Source organism: Phragmites australis, chromosome 6 (assembly GCF_958298935.1).
Source record: "Phragmites australis chromosome 6, lpPhrAust1.1, whole genome shotgun sequence".
Classification (NCBI taxonomy): domain Eukaryota; kingdom Viridiplantae; phylum Streptophyta; class Magnoliopsida; order Poales; family Poaceae; genus Phragmites; species Phragmites australis.
Window position 1 is genome coordinate 34723362 of NC_084926.1, and position 12380 is coordinate 34735741.

Below are 12380 nucleotides of genomic sequence, written 5' to 3' on the forward strand. Positions count from 1 at the left end.
AGAGCGTTTATATTCCTTCTTGAACAATTCAAGACAAGCTGTGAATTGCCTTTCACAAATAATCCTCTAATTCCAAGCAAGTTGCAATCTGAAGACCAGCTAGCAATCCTTCATATTTCGTTGCATTGTTCATTTTGGCAAAATTTATTTGAAGGGCATACCGCAAAGTTTCCTTTGTCAATGAAGTTAACATAATTCTAGCCCCTGAGCCCTAAGAACATAAGCAAACCTTCAAAATACATGGTCCAAAATTCTTGGACCTCTTTACCCCTGCTTACTCTCTAGTCTGGGGCCAGTCACTTGACAAAGAAGCCAATAAGCGCCTGGGATTTCATGGCTTTTTGGGAACAAAGCTGATTTTGAACTCCCCAAGTTATACTAGTCACTTAGCAATTCTCCCGCATCATGATTACGCAAAACATCTCCCAACAGGAAAGTAGAAGGAGCAATAATCTTATGCGCATGAAAGTAATGGCGCGGCCTAAGAGAAGTCATAGTGGCAGTGGCGAATGACTTCCAAAGGTGGTACAAAACCTTATTCCAATGGTTATTTAAAGATGCCATCGATCTACATCAAAAGGATGCAATCAAGAGATAGAGACGACTACCAAGAGAAGGAGAGAGACCTAGCCACCACCATTTCCACCATTGTTCATCCATTAGATCCATTGTAATAGGTATCCTACATCATTTATTAGTATAAACATTAATCGCATGAAGAAAGTTATTCATCTTTGGCTTCAATTGCATTCTTCATTTATTTGATGATGATCTTCCTTGCTTATATTATTTCTTTTATTTCCATGGCGATGAGCGAGTAGTTCCCTTAGGGATAGGGGCGCTATATAGCACACCATTAGTGTAAATCAGAAGTAATCTTAACGTAGTTTTTTCCTATGTAAATTATTTTGTTTCTCTCTCACCTTTTTTAGGTTTGTTTCGACACAAATAGAGGATCGGGTTCACATAGGGAGGCACGACTATGTGGATGAATAAGTTGTAGATTGGGGCTCTGTGACAGGGACTATACCTAGCTACAGTGAAGTTCACTAGGGATCAACGGTACAACCACAACACGCAAGGCGTTATTCTAGGATTCATCCCTTAATAGAAATGTATGGTGACGAGGTCATGTGCACTGAATGCTAATCATTCTTGTCCAATGACCCACATAAGATATTGGCGGACATGAGAAGATTAGAGTGTGCAACCCAAGTTACAATCTTATCTAACTCCTATCATTGATCGTTATCTTATTTATTCTCTACTATGTACATCATTTTTCGATCTGCATAACCAACTAGCTACATGATTCTAGCGTGTCCTCTATCCTACTTTTAATCATGGTTGCTATCATTATTAATTCCAGCACTATTTACTTCTTGCATTTAATAGTCAATTTATTATTTAGGGTTTTCTATTTAAAAGTATTTAATCCCCTATATTACAACCAAAATATTATGTTATTGCAAAGTTAGATCATAGTGCAAGCTTGTTAGACTAACTATCTCTCAGAAATATCGATATTTAAACTTAAGATCATTATAGGGATTTTGTGTTGCATATTCCTCAAAGTTATATTAGGAGAACAACCGTGTATAGCAAAGACGCTTTACAAAGCAAGAAGCCTTCTATCTCGGCTCAGGGGAGAGGCGACACACCTGTGGACTTCTATGTATGCAGATGGCATGCGGTATTCATCAATCGGAGCAAAGAAGACGTCTCAAACTTGACTCAAATCCGGGAGTGCTTCGGAACGGTCACAGGCGTCAATGCGGATGTGGACGAAGTTCTATCCGACCTCCCGGCAACATGAGCTGGCTTCCTGTTGAGGTATTTGTGCCTCTTGCTTGCACTAGAAATAATTTGAGAAATTAATGTATCATATAAGAAAAATATTAGTGAATTTTTTCATATTTTTAGGATTTTATTTGAGACCCTAACAATTGTTAGGAGTTATAAAATAGCTTTTTGAAGAATTTTAGTTTAAATTCTACACAATCTTTTTGAATGAATCTAATTAAAATAGGTTGCACATAGATTATAGAACACGTACAAAAAGTTCTAAGATTTTTGGAGAAACATTAGACTATTTTTTTTGAATGAATTGAATTAAAATCGGGTTTTATGTGAAATTGGTGCACAATACCTGTAGTTTTGTGTTATTAGACATAATACTTGTAGTTTTGTATTACAAATGGCATAATACTTATAGTTTTATGCAATTCACTCTTAAAAAATTTGTATCTAGATATTATTGAGAACATGTAATTTACAATTTTTTGGGCTAGGTTGTATTCTTCTTTCCTTTGCTAGAAAGGTTTTCAATAAGACAATCTATTAATAAAGCTCTTTTTTAAATTAATTATGTGTCAATTTTTTATGATTTTTATTGATTTTTTTCGAAAACGATCCGATACCCACTTGACTTATAAATGGACACCATCCCAGTAACCCATCCCACCAGGGCAGCACCACAAAACCACTCACAATCATACATCTCTAATTCTCTATCTTGCTATATCTCTTTTGCTACTTACTAGCCATTTTAACAAATCAATTTCATATTTTCATTCATGAATCAAGACATCGATGACTCGTGGGCATGGTCATCAATATGGCAACATTTTAAAAGGATCTAAAGAGAAATAGGCAGGGAACATGCAATATTTGCTAAGTTTAATATATACAGCAATGAATTATGTGCAAGATCTACAAGTGGAACAAGATATTTGAGGAAGCACATTACATGTTGCAAGAAAAAATTTGGAGTTCCTAATGAAACTGTGTAATTTTCAGAGTATAGGTTGTACTATTTTTTTTAGTAGAAAGGTTTTAAACGATGCAACCAATCAATAAAGCTCATGTTTATCTATTTTCCATAGTTTTTTATTTTTAAAATTTTTTAGCTATTATTTTTTATTTTTTCTATTTTCATATGACTTTTTCACGACGGCCGCGCTAGCCCACCGTGCCGATCGTGCCGCAACGGACCCGGACCAGCACGGTTGCTCAAGGATCATACTGTGGGTTGCGCCTCCGAGATGTGGGCTTGCACGGTAGGACCGTTTACTTAGTAGAGCTATATCTTAATTGGGCTCGTGTCGGGCCTGCCCATCAGGCCTAATTGGCCAGGTCTGGTCTGATCTGATAGTGATTGGACGTGTGAGTTGCTTTATGCTTGGTTGGTTATGCTTCAGATACTAGAGTTCTTCTAGTGCTAGCGAATGTGTTGTCCGAGCAGTGCTAATCCGATCCTCGATCTCTTTGAAGAACAGTATTAGGTTGTTTGGTTTGAGAAATGAGTTAGTGATAGATCATCCGATCATAACTTTGAATTTAACTCACTTATTTAGTTCGAGGAGTAGGATGGGTTAATCTATCATCACCTCAATTCTCATAAACATTTAATCAGTGAAAACACGAGGGATAGTATCATCCTATCAAAATTCATAGAATGAACTTATGATGGACCATCCTATCTAGAATGGATTGATCCCTCAAATGAAACACACTATATATGGATGACTGCCGCCTATCACATTACTGAAAATCTGAAATCAACTTGTGATGACAAGTTTACAGCTATACGGACAAAGTCCAATGCATCACAAGTTCGAATCTACAAAATACCCCTCCATTTTTTATAGGGCGTATCAGGATTTCCGAAAGTCTTTCAAAATATATTTTAATCATTAACTTCTCTCACAATATTATCAATTGCTACTAAATCAATATATTGATACATCTTTTATACACTAAATATACGTATAATTAGACTAATTATTGATTAAAATTTACAAAGTTTGACTTATTTGAATCCTAATACATCATATAGTTTGAAACGGAGGAGTACAGATTACGCCGCTGGCAAGTGCCACTCCAAGTTGAGGACTTCGGGCTCGCAAGTTTCGGAGACCGCCGCCGAAGTCGAGAGGGGGAAACGCTCACGAGAGAAGAGGAAATCCCGCAAGTGGCCGTGGCGCGCTGCATGCGCTCGTAGGATTCTTACCAACTCTACGCGACGCCGAGGTGCGGGGCCCAAAGTGCCCTTGATCCTGATTAACTCGAGCAACTTTCTCCTTTTGGCGCCGTTTTTTAAGAGAAGCAAGAAAAGTTTACTTCCATATCCCTTTTTTTAAGAGAGAAAAGCTATTGCCAAAGAGTGTACGAGTATTTTTGTTAGTTTAGTGATTCGGGCTAATTTCAAATGGGGAATATGATCAAGCAGCTCAATGATTTATGAGACATTTGCAGGTAACAACAATTGGGCAACCTGTAAGGTGACAACTACGCTAAAGATGCTTCTGAATTTCTAATCAAGTGTAATAAAGCGAAACGGATAACTGAATTTCGAGAAATGCTCCGTGAAAGAAAAGCCAATACTAATTTAGCAGCATTGCGTGTTAATTAATTCGCTCGGTCTTGTGTCTGAAATCTAGAGTTCGCCACATGGATACATTTTTAGATGAAAATCGAAGTTACAATGTTTACAAATTGTTCTACTTTTATAGAAAATTGAAAAATGTTCTGACCCATACGTAAGCTGAAAAAGGCACAAAATTTGCTGAAGATCAAAAAGACTAATCAGTCGATGTTACTCAAGTAAGTACTATGTACAGTTCACATGAACACTCTGATGATCTATCAATATCTAGATCAACGAAAGAATTAACGAAGAGCACATGCTTCTAATTAAGCCGACCAAAAAAAAAAAAAAGAGCGCTCGATCGAACGTCATGTCATCACGAGGTCTCGATGCCGGCGGCCGGCTGGAGCATGTCGTACTTTGCCCAGACGGCGTCGAGCGGGCACGGCCGCCCGGCATCGAGCCGGTCCCGCAAACTCCCGAGAGTTGATTTCCAGCCTCTCGCACACAAAGCAGCATGCCATTTAACTACACGCAGAGAAAGGACCTAGGTAAGTCAAGTCGAGCCACCCTCATCAATTCACTCCTCTCTTCTCAGCCAGTCTACTTCTGTGCAACTCTCAAAGTTTCAAAGGAGTTTCTAGAGACTCTCGACCGCAACATGAAACAATTCCTCTATGGAGGGGACAACAGCCTGATGGGTGGCAAGTGTAAGGTAAATTGACCTCGTAACTGTAGACCGATAGACCAAGGCGGTTCGGGCATTTTTAACATGAAAAAGTTTGTGAGAGCACTGCGGCTGCAGTGGTTATGGCATGAGTGGAAATCATCAAATTAGCCATGGGTTAGCCATGGGATGTCACGCCATGAAACAGACAAGTTGCTTTTTGTAGCGGCCACCACAATTATTCTCGGTGATGGGGCAAAGGCGGTATTGTCTGGATTGAAGGGCGCCAACCGAAGGACATTGCCTCCAGCATTTACCTCATCTCAAAAAAGAAGAATAGGATGGTCGGGGTCTCGGGGAGGCTCTCCACAACAATACATTCTTCTGTCTTGGAAAAGTGAGGATTTCCTATCTGATCGCACTTCATTGACAAACTTGGGGTTTGCTTTACATGAAATAACTAGAACTTATGCTATCTTATCAATCAAGCTAGCGGAGCGATTGGGCTTGGTGTCACCGATTCCCTTCGGCTTTGCTACTTTTCTTTCTAGACTATAAAAGAAACCTTTAGTCGAGACCTTTGAATGTGATTCCCACTCTGTCTGGTTGCAGGACATTAATCTCCATGCGAACATCTGAGTGTTTCACCTATAGGATTTCGTTAGCTCAACTTCAATCAAATCATTAGCCAAGAGCAAGAGACAGTCGATCGCTGCTGGTGGTGGTGGTGGTGTGGGAGTTTTGGAAACAGCGGAATGCGTGAATTTTTCAACACTGAGCTCTCAACAATCTCGCTACTAAACTAGTTCAAGAAGGAGGCAAGGGCTTGGTTTTTAGCTAGAGCATGACACCTTGTGTCGCTCTATTTGGGAGATTAATCTCTCTCGCTTGTTTTTATGTTTTTCTAGTTTTAACCTATTTGTAGCTTCCCAGGGTTACTTGTTTGTAAAACTCTTCTATATGCAATCAAATGGTCACAGATATGGGACAACTGGGTGTGAACATTAATGATAAACACAAGGAAATAATTCTCTGCCACCGTCCTATGAACACATGGTCACTACTCTGACGAATGGCAAGTAATATGTCAAAATTGAGGATATTACTGCAGCGTTCTTAGCTTGGGAACAGAGGAAGAACAATGCAGTGGATGCACCTCAAGCTGAAGGTTTTCTGGTCGGAGGTGAGCATAGCAGGGGAAGGTGGAAACCAAGAGCAAGAAGAAGGTGTGGTACTAAGCGGGACATGTGAGGAAGAAGAACTGTCCAGAAACAAAGAAGACAGGTGCTAATGCTGCAATCTATAAGAGTGACTCAGACTGCGACGATGATTTTCCTCTCGATATGAAATAGCAAGCAATCAACTGAAGCGTGGATGTTGGATTCAACACGCTCTTTTCATGCGACGCACAAAAGGAGTGGTTCTTTTCGTACAAGCCTGATGATTTTGGCATAGCCTATTTGGGAGATGACATGTATTACCGTGCTATTGTAGTGGACGACTTCAAGATCAAGATGCAAGACAGAGTTGAGGGGATGCTTCGGGGTATTAAGCATATGGCGCTACAACATAAACACGCTTCTTTTCCCTCTTATCATTGCTAGTTCTTGTCAAAAATTAGCACTAAAAATCCATCCGAAAAGAACCGGCAATGAAATAAATTAAATTATCACTAGCGGTTTGTTTCAAGAACCGATACTAATACTATTTCTATCGGATCTTAGCATGAACCGGTAGTGAAATGGATTTTTTACTGAACCAGCAGTAATAATGGAGGATAACACGTCTTCGAAAATTCATAACTTTTTCATACAAAGTCGGATGGAGATGAACTGTATATAAAAATTATATCTCTCGATGAGATCTACAAATTTGTAGTTGAAAACTTTTTATTTGAAGTCATTAAGGTGCCCAAATTAGCTCATAAATACTTTAACATCCATAACTTATCGAGGTCAACTAAACAATATGAATTAGGGTAAAAATAGTAATAACACTATGAAATAATAATATATACAATGCATAAACACTAAAAAAATATTAAAATGTTCATACATATAAAATGCACTCATCTAAACTCTTATTCTTCTTTTATGTTGGCCCAACTGAGATGAAATATGAAATGATACAAAAATATAGGTTACATAAAAATGAACTCTAATGGTAATAATCACATGGTGAAATGATATACACAATGCTTAAGGTGGTTCATGATGAACTCATAGAAAACATGTGTCGGTCTGCATGTTTGTGGTGAGATATTTAAAAATTTATAATATATCCATACGAATATTGTAGCTCTCAATGAGATCTACAACTTTATAATTGACAACCTTTTTCATTTGAAGCTATCTAAATACCCAAATAATCATTCAAAGAATTGATAAGGAGAGTTAAAAGAATAAATTATCACATAGCCATCAGTTACAATTGTGAGGTGGGATAGTAAATAAGCTACGCGTGAGGAGTGAGGTCGCGTATTTCGCATGACAAAAACTTATGACTTGCAACGTGAGGGGTGGCCTAGGTGCAAATAAAAAAATCAATTCCAAAACTGGTAGTGATGCCAGCTTGAAACCGACAGTGATCGGTGTTTCTGAAGTAGTGTGGTGGGGTTGCAGAGGAATCTAATTTTGGTTGGAGCTCCACATGGTCATGGGCTGTTATTGCAGGATAAGTCGTATGGGAAGACCATAAAGATTATGAAGGGCGACGAGACTGTGATGATAATAGAGTGGACGGCATCGCACCTTTACAACTCAAGTAAGGGTGCATCGTTGCAAGTGGAGTCATAAAGGATGGAGTTGCTGCATGTGGAGTCATGAAAGATGAAGTTGTAGGGATAGCAGTGTCTTCTGAAGGCGTCAGGTCTGAAGTCAAGTCAGGCTTATTGGTCATCTCTCATTGAGCGGCGAAGTAAACAACCCATGTCCAGAGTGCATTGAGGTTTGCGTATGACAGCTTCAAGGTGGCATCATATTCACTAATGTGGAGTTTGTTGGAATATATGTACTAGTAGATTATATTGGACTTGTGTTGTATTAGTGGTAAGCTTGAGTTGGTCTCAGACTTATGTAACCCGGGCTTTTCATAAGTATGAAAAGAAGACCATTGTTGTAATCATGATGATAAAGCGAGAGGCTCGCAGGGGTGCTGACAGTTGTGTCGTGACCCCGGGCAGCCGATGTTGCAACCGTGGGAAGGAATGACCGTAGTCATGCCCCGATGATGTAGGTTTTTGATGAACCTCGTTAACAAAAAATCATGTCTCCGGTATCGTCTGCTCACAGGTATGTTTTTATTCTCTTTCTTTTGTTTAGATTTTTTAGATTAATTTTCTCCCTTTAATTATTTACTGTTGATGACTTATTTCCTTCTTACCCTTGAATAATTTCCTCCCCTTTTTGTTCTTTATGGTACTTTAATTTTGATTTTTCTGTCCTTTTTTCCCTTCTTTTCACCATAATTTCTTTTTTCTTACTAATTTACTATAGGACTTTAAAAAGAACACCAACATTTGAATATATGGAACACTGTCCACGAACCAGTGGAATGTTACATGTGAACACTGTGAACTAGCAGAACGTTCTGAGCTAGTGGAACAACACTAAACTAAATGATTAACTAATTGACACGTAAAAAAAGTTCTCCTTTTTTTAGTGAAAAATGCAAAAAAAAAACCCTAAAAGTCACTTGATTTTGATTTCCCCTAAAAAAAAGTTTTGCAAAAAAAACCCAAAAGTTTGACTTTGTTGCAAAAAACCCTCCAAAAATTCAAAAAAATAAAAGAAATCACAAAAAATTCTAAAAAAAACTAGAGACAATTCTAAGACCTTCTGTGGAATTTATTTTCAAAAATAATATCATTTGGATCATATTTCATGGAGAGGAAGTTTTGAAAAAAAATGTGCAGCTCATTTATTAACTCATGTTATTTTAACTTTATCATATCTACTATTATTTTTCCTACACAAATAATTGTTTAATTAAACTAATAAAAGTGGTTTTCACTAAATTTGGGGGTGTTATGGATTAGTTATGAATTAATCTATCTGCCACATATTTACTCAATTCTGCACGTTACAATAACTATTTCAAGATTTCATATATTTTTAGAAGATAGAGGATCATGTAAGAAGACTATTTTTTTTCATGATTTTTGGATTAGTAAATAATTAACTATGCATTTAACTCGAATTAATAGATGAGCTGCACGTTTTTCTTTTTTTTCAAACTTACTCTCCATGAAATATGATGCAAAATATATTATTTTTTAAACAAATTTCACAAGAGGTCTTAGAATTGTCTCTAGGTTGGTTTATAATTTTTTGTGATTTTTTTAAATTTTTTAATTTTTGGAGTGTTTTTACAACAAAATTAAACCTTTGAGAGTTTTTTACAACAAAATAACTTTAGAAGAAAAATCAAAATTCAAATAACTTTTAGGAGGTTTTTGTATTTTTTTTTTCCTTTTTTAAGCACGAAGGCTCTCTTAATTAGTGCATCCGGATCCTGAACAGTATTCTTATGCTACAGTAATTTTGTACGGTATTGTGCCCTCCTACTGTTAATATGAGTATTGTAGTATCAAATCTTGTCGATCCATTGTCGACAGCGTTTTAATGTTTGGTGACTTCATTTCTCTGATATTAGAGGATCTGATTCCTCTTAATTAGGCCATACTGCCAAACTTGGGCCCACTACGAAGAAAACCTGGCAAAGTCCTCTGACCGTCGATCGCAGTAAAGCAACACCCCACCCCCACCTTGCCTGTTATATTTTAGACACATCTAAAAACTTTACGAGTATAATTTACACTTACGCATATATATTTATTTTTAGTAACTTTACGAGTATAATCTATACTTACGGCATATATATTTATTTTTAGTAAAAAATGTCTGAACATAAGCATTTTATTTCTTTTTTTAGATTTTTTGCATCTAGACTTACAATATTTATCTACGATCTACTTCAATATGTGGCAAAAAATTGAGGAAGCATTTGATTAAAAAAATTATCTGTTCGTCTTCCTCTTAAATGCAGTTATGTAAGCAACTTTATAAAAAATTGTAAGCAAAATAGACTGGATCTGTGAGCAATTTAAGAAACAACATAATGCAATTCAGATCAGATGTTCAATAAATTTTATGAACAAATTTGAACCATTTAAATACAATATCATATCTAGCTGCTATATATTTTCAATAAAAAATAAGAACAATTTGTAAATAATTTTGCTACAAGCAAATTTCAAAAAATGCATATTGGTTTAAACTCGCAAGCAATTTTGTATATTCTAATAAGCAAAATAGATGTGTATCTCATAAGACTAAAGCATGTACGTGTAATTTAAAGATTTTTACCTTGCGGGCTCGTTAGCCACCGTTCGCACATCCTCCTGTCAACTTCTAACATGTCCCACCCATGGTTGAACCCCACGATGGCCCACCTCTCCATAGGCGTAGTGAACAGCACCATGAATTGCCGCCACTAAGAAAATAAAACTGCCGCACTTCTCATCGTTTGCCGATGTTGTCTCCGGCACCGGTTGTAATACCCAAAAATTTTAAAACTTCAGAAGTTGACCGTGGGACCTATGAGGAGTTTAAATTTTAACTTTTAATCCATTGCTTGGTCGGATGATCGGAGACCACGGATGCGTAGATCTGATCAAGATAATTCTGTTTTGCTATCTAACATCCCGTTTAGGCACTCGATGAGCCATAGCGAGCTCAATAAATTTAGATTGTTGGTTGAGAGAAAAAATAAACAAAAATAGGGATAAGGCGGGTGGGATCGGTCCTCAACCCAAACCCACCCAGTCGCTTACCTGACTACCCCCGACCGCCACCCATCTCCACCCTAACCCTAGCTGCCACCTCAGCCACCGCCCATCGCCTCTTCCTCACCGTCGCCGGCCGATGTGTGCCGCCTCTGCCCCGCCACCACTAGCTGTCGTGGCACGCCGCCTCCTGCTGCAGTGCACCATCGCCCGTGCTGCACTGCACAGCCACCACCTGTGTTGTTCCTTCGCTGTCGGCCGCCTCCTACCAGCCCGGCCTGCCGCCACCACCAGCTAGTCACCTCGTTGCACCCGCCTGCTGTCACACCGTCCTGGCCGCCCCTATGCCGAGCTACCCAGCTGCCTGGTGGAGGTCGCCAGCAGGAGCAAACAGGGAAGGGCCGACTTGCCAAAGGAAAGAAAGAAAGAAAGAAAAGGAAGAGGAAGAAGAAGAAAAGAAGGGGGAGAAGAGAAGAAGAGAAGAGAAGAAGGAAAGAAGAGGGGATTTCATGGGAAATCGCCGAATCCGTTGTTGATTCATGTTCCACCTCCTGAATGTGACTTCTAATTACTGCTTAGATGCTTGTGGATAGTTAGGAATATACGTTTTCGTCGTCGGATTAGTGTCCAATAATCCGCCTAGCATATAGCATTTTAATTCTGAAAATTAGGATTGAATCGGTGTCGAATGCAACTACAAGCTTAAAATGAAAGTTGTAGGTCTAGTCATTTTCTTTATGATGGTGCTAGTCTTGTTCGATTTGGATAAGTGGTTTAGGAGTAATTGATAAAACGGTGACGTTGTCTGTCAAAAGTTAGTACGCGAGGTGTTTTTTTCTTCGGTCTTTGACCTCGTTAGAGGAAGTCTCGCTTGGCGTCTTGCAAGCTACGTGGTAGAAGTCTTTCTGTAGATCTCAGTTGTAGCACCCTGAGTTTTAACATAATAGAAAATAGTAAAATTCACCCCAAATTATTTTTTTCTAATTATTAAACCAATATAAAATCAAAGAAATATATTTGATGTATATATACTCGTATGTATATATTCAAATATATTTAGCTAAGTATTCCAGAGAGAACCAAATTAATTTCTGAATTAATCTTTGCAATAAAATTGATCATATGCATTTTGGTTCATTGTTTTCTTGGTTCTTCGAGCGGAGATTTGATTTGAACCTCTCTTAAATTCAAATCTAATTCTTAGATTCAATTCAGCAAGAATCCAATTAAATTTAATTCTTTTGAATACAAACCTCTCTCAAATCCCGAGGCTTCAAGTTCAAATGTTATTCCTAATTCAAATATCCTTATTTGAATTAATTCCAAACTCAATTTCAAGCCCAGCTTCAAATATTCTTTTCAAATCAATCACCAATTTCAAATCCTAAATTCAAATACTTTATTTGGATTAATACCAAATCCAAATTCAGATCTAAATTCAAATACTCCTATTTGAATTTAATCCCAAATATCTCAAATCCTAATTTAATTCAAATCCAAATCATTCAATTTGAACCATCCATATCCGATCCAATTCAAATTATTCAATTTGAATTATT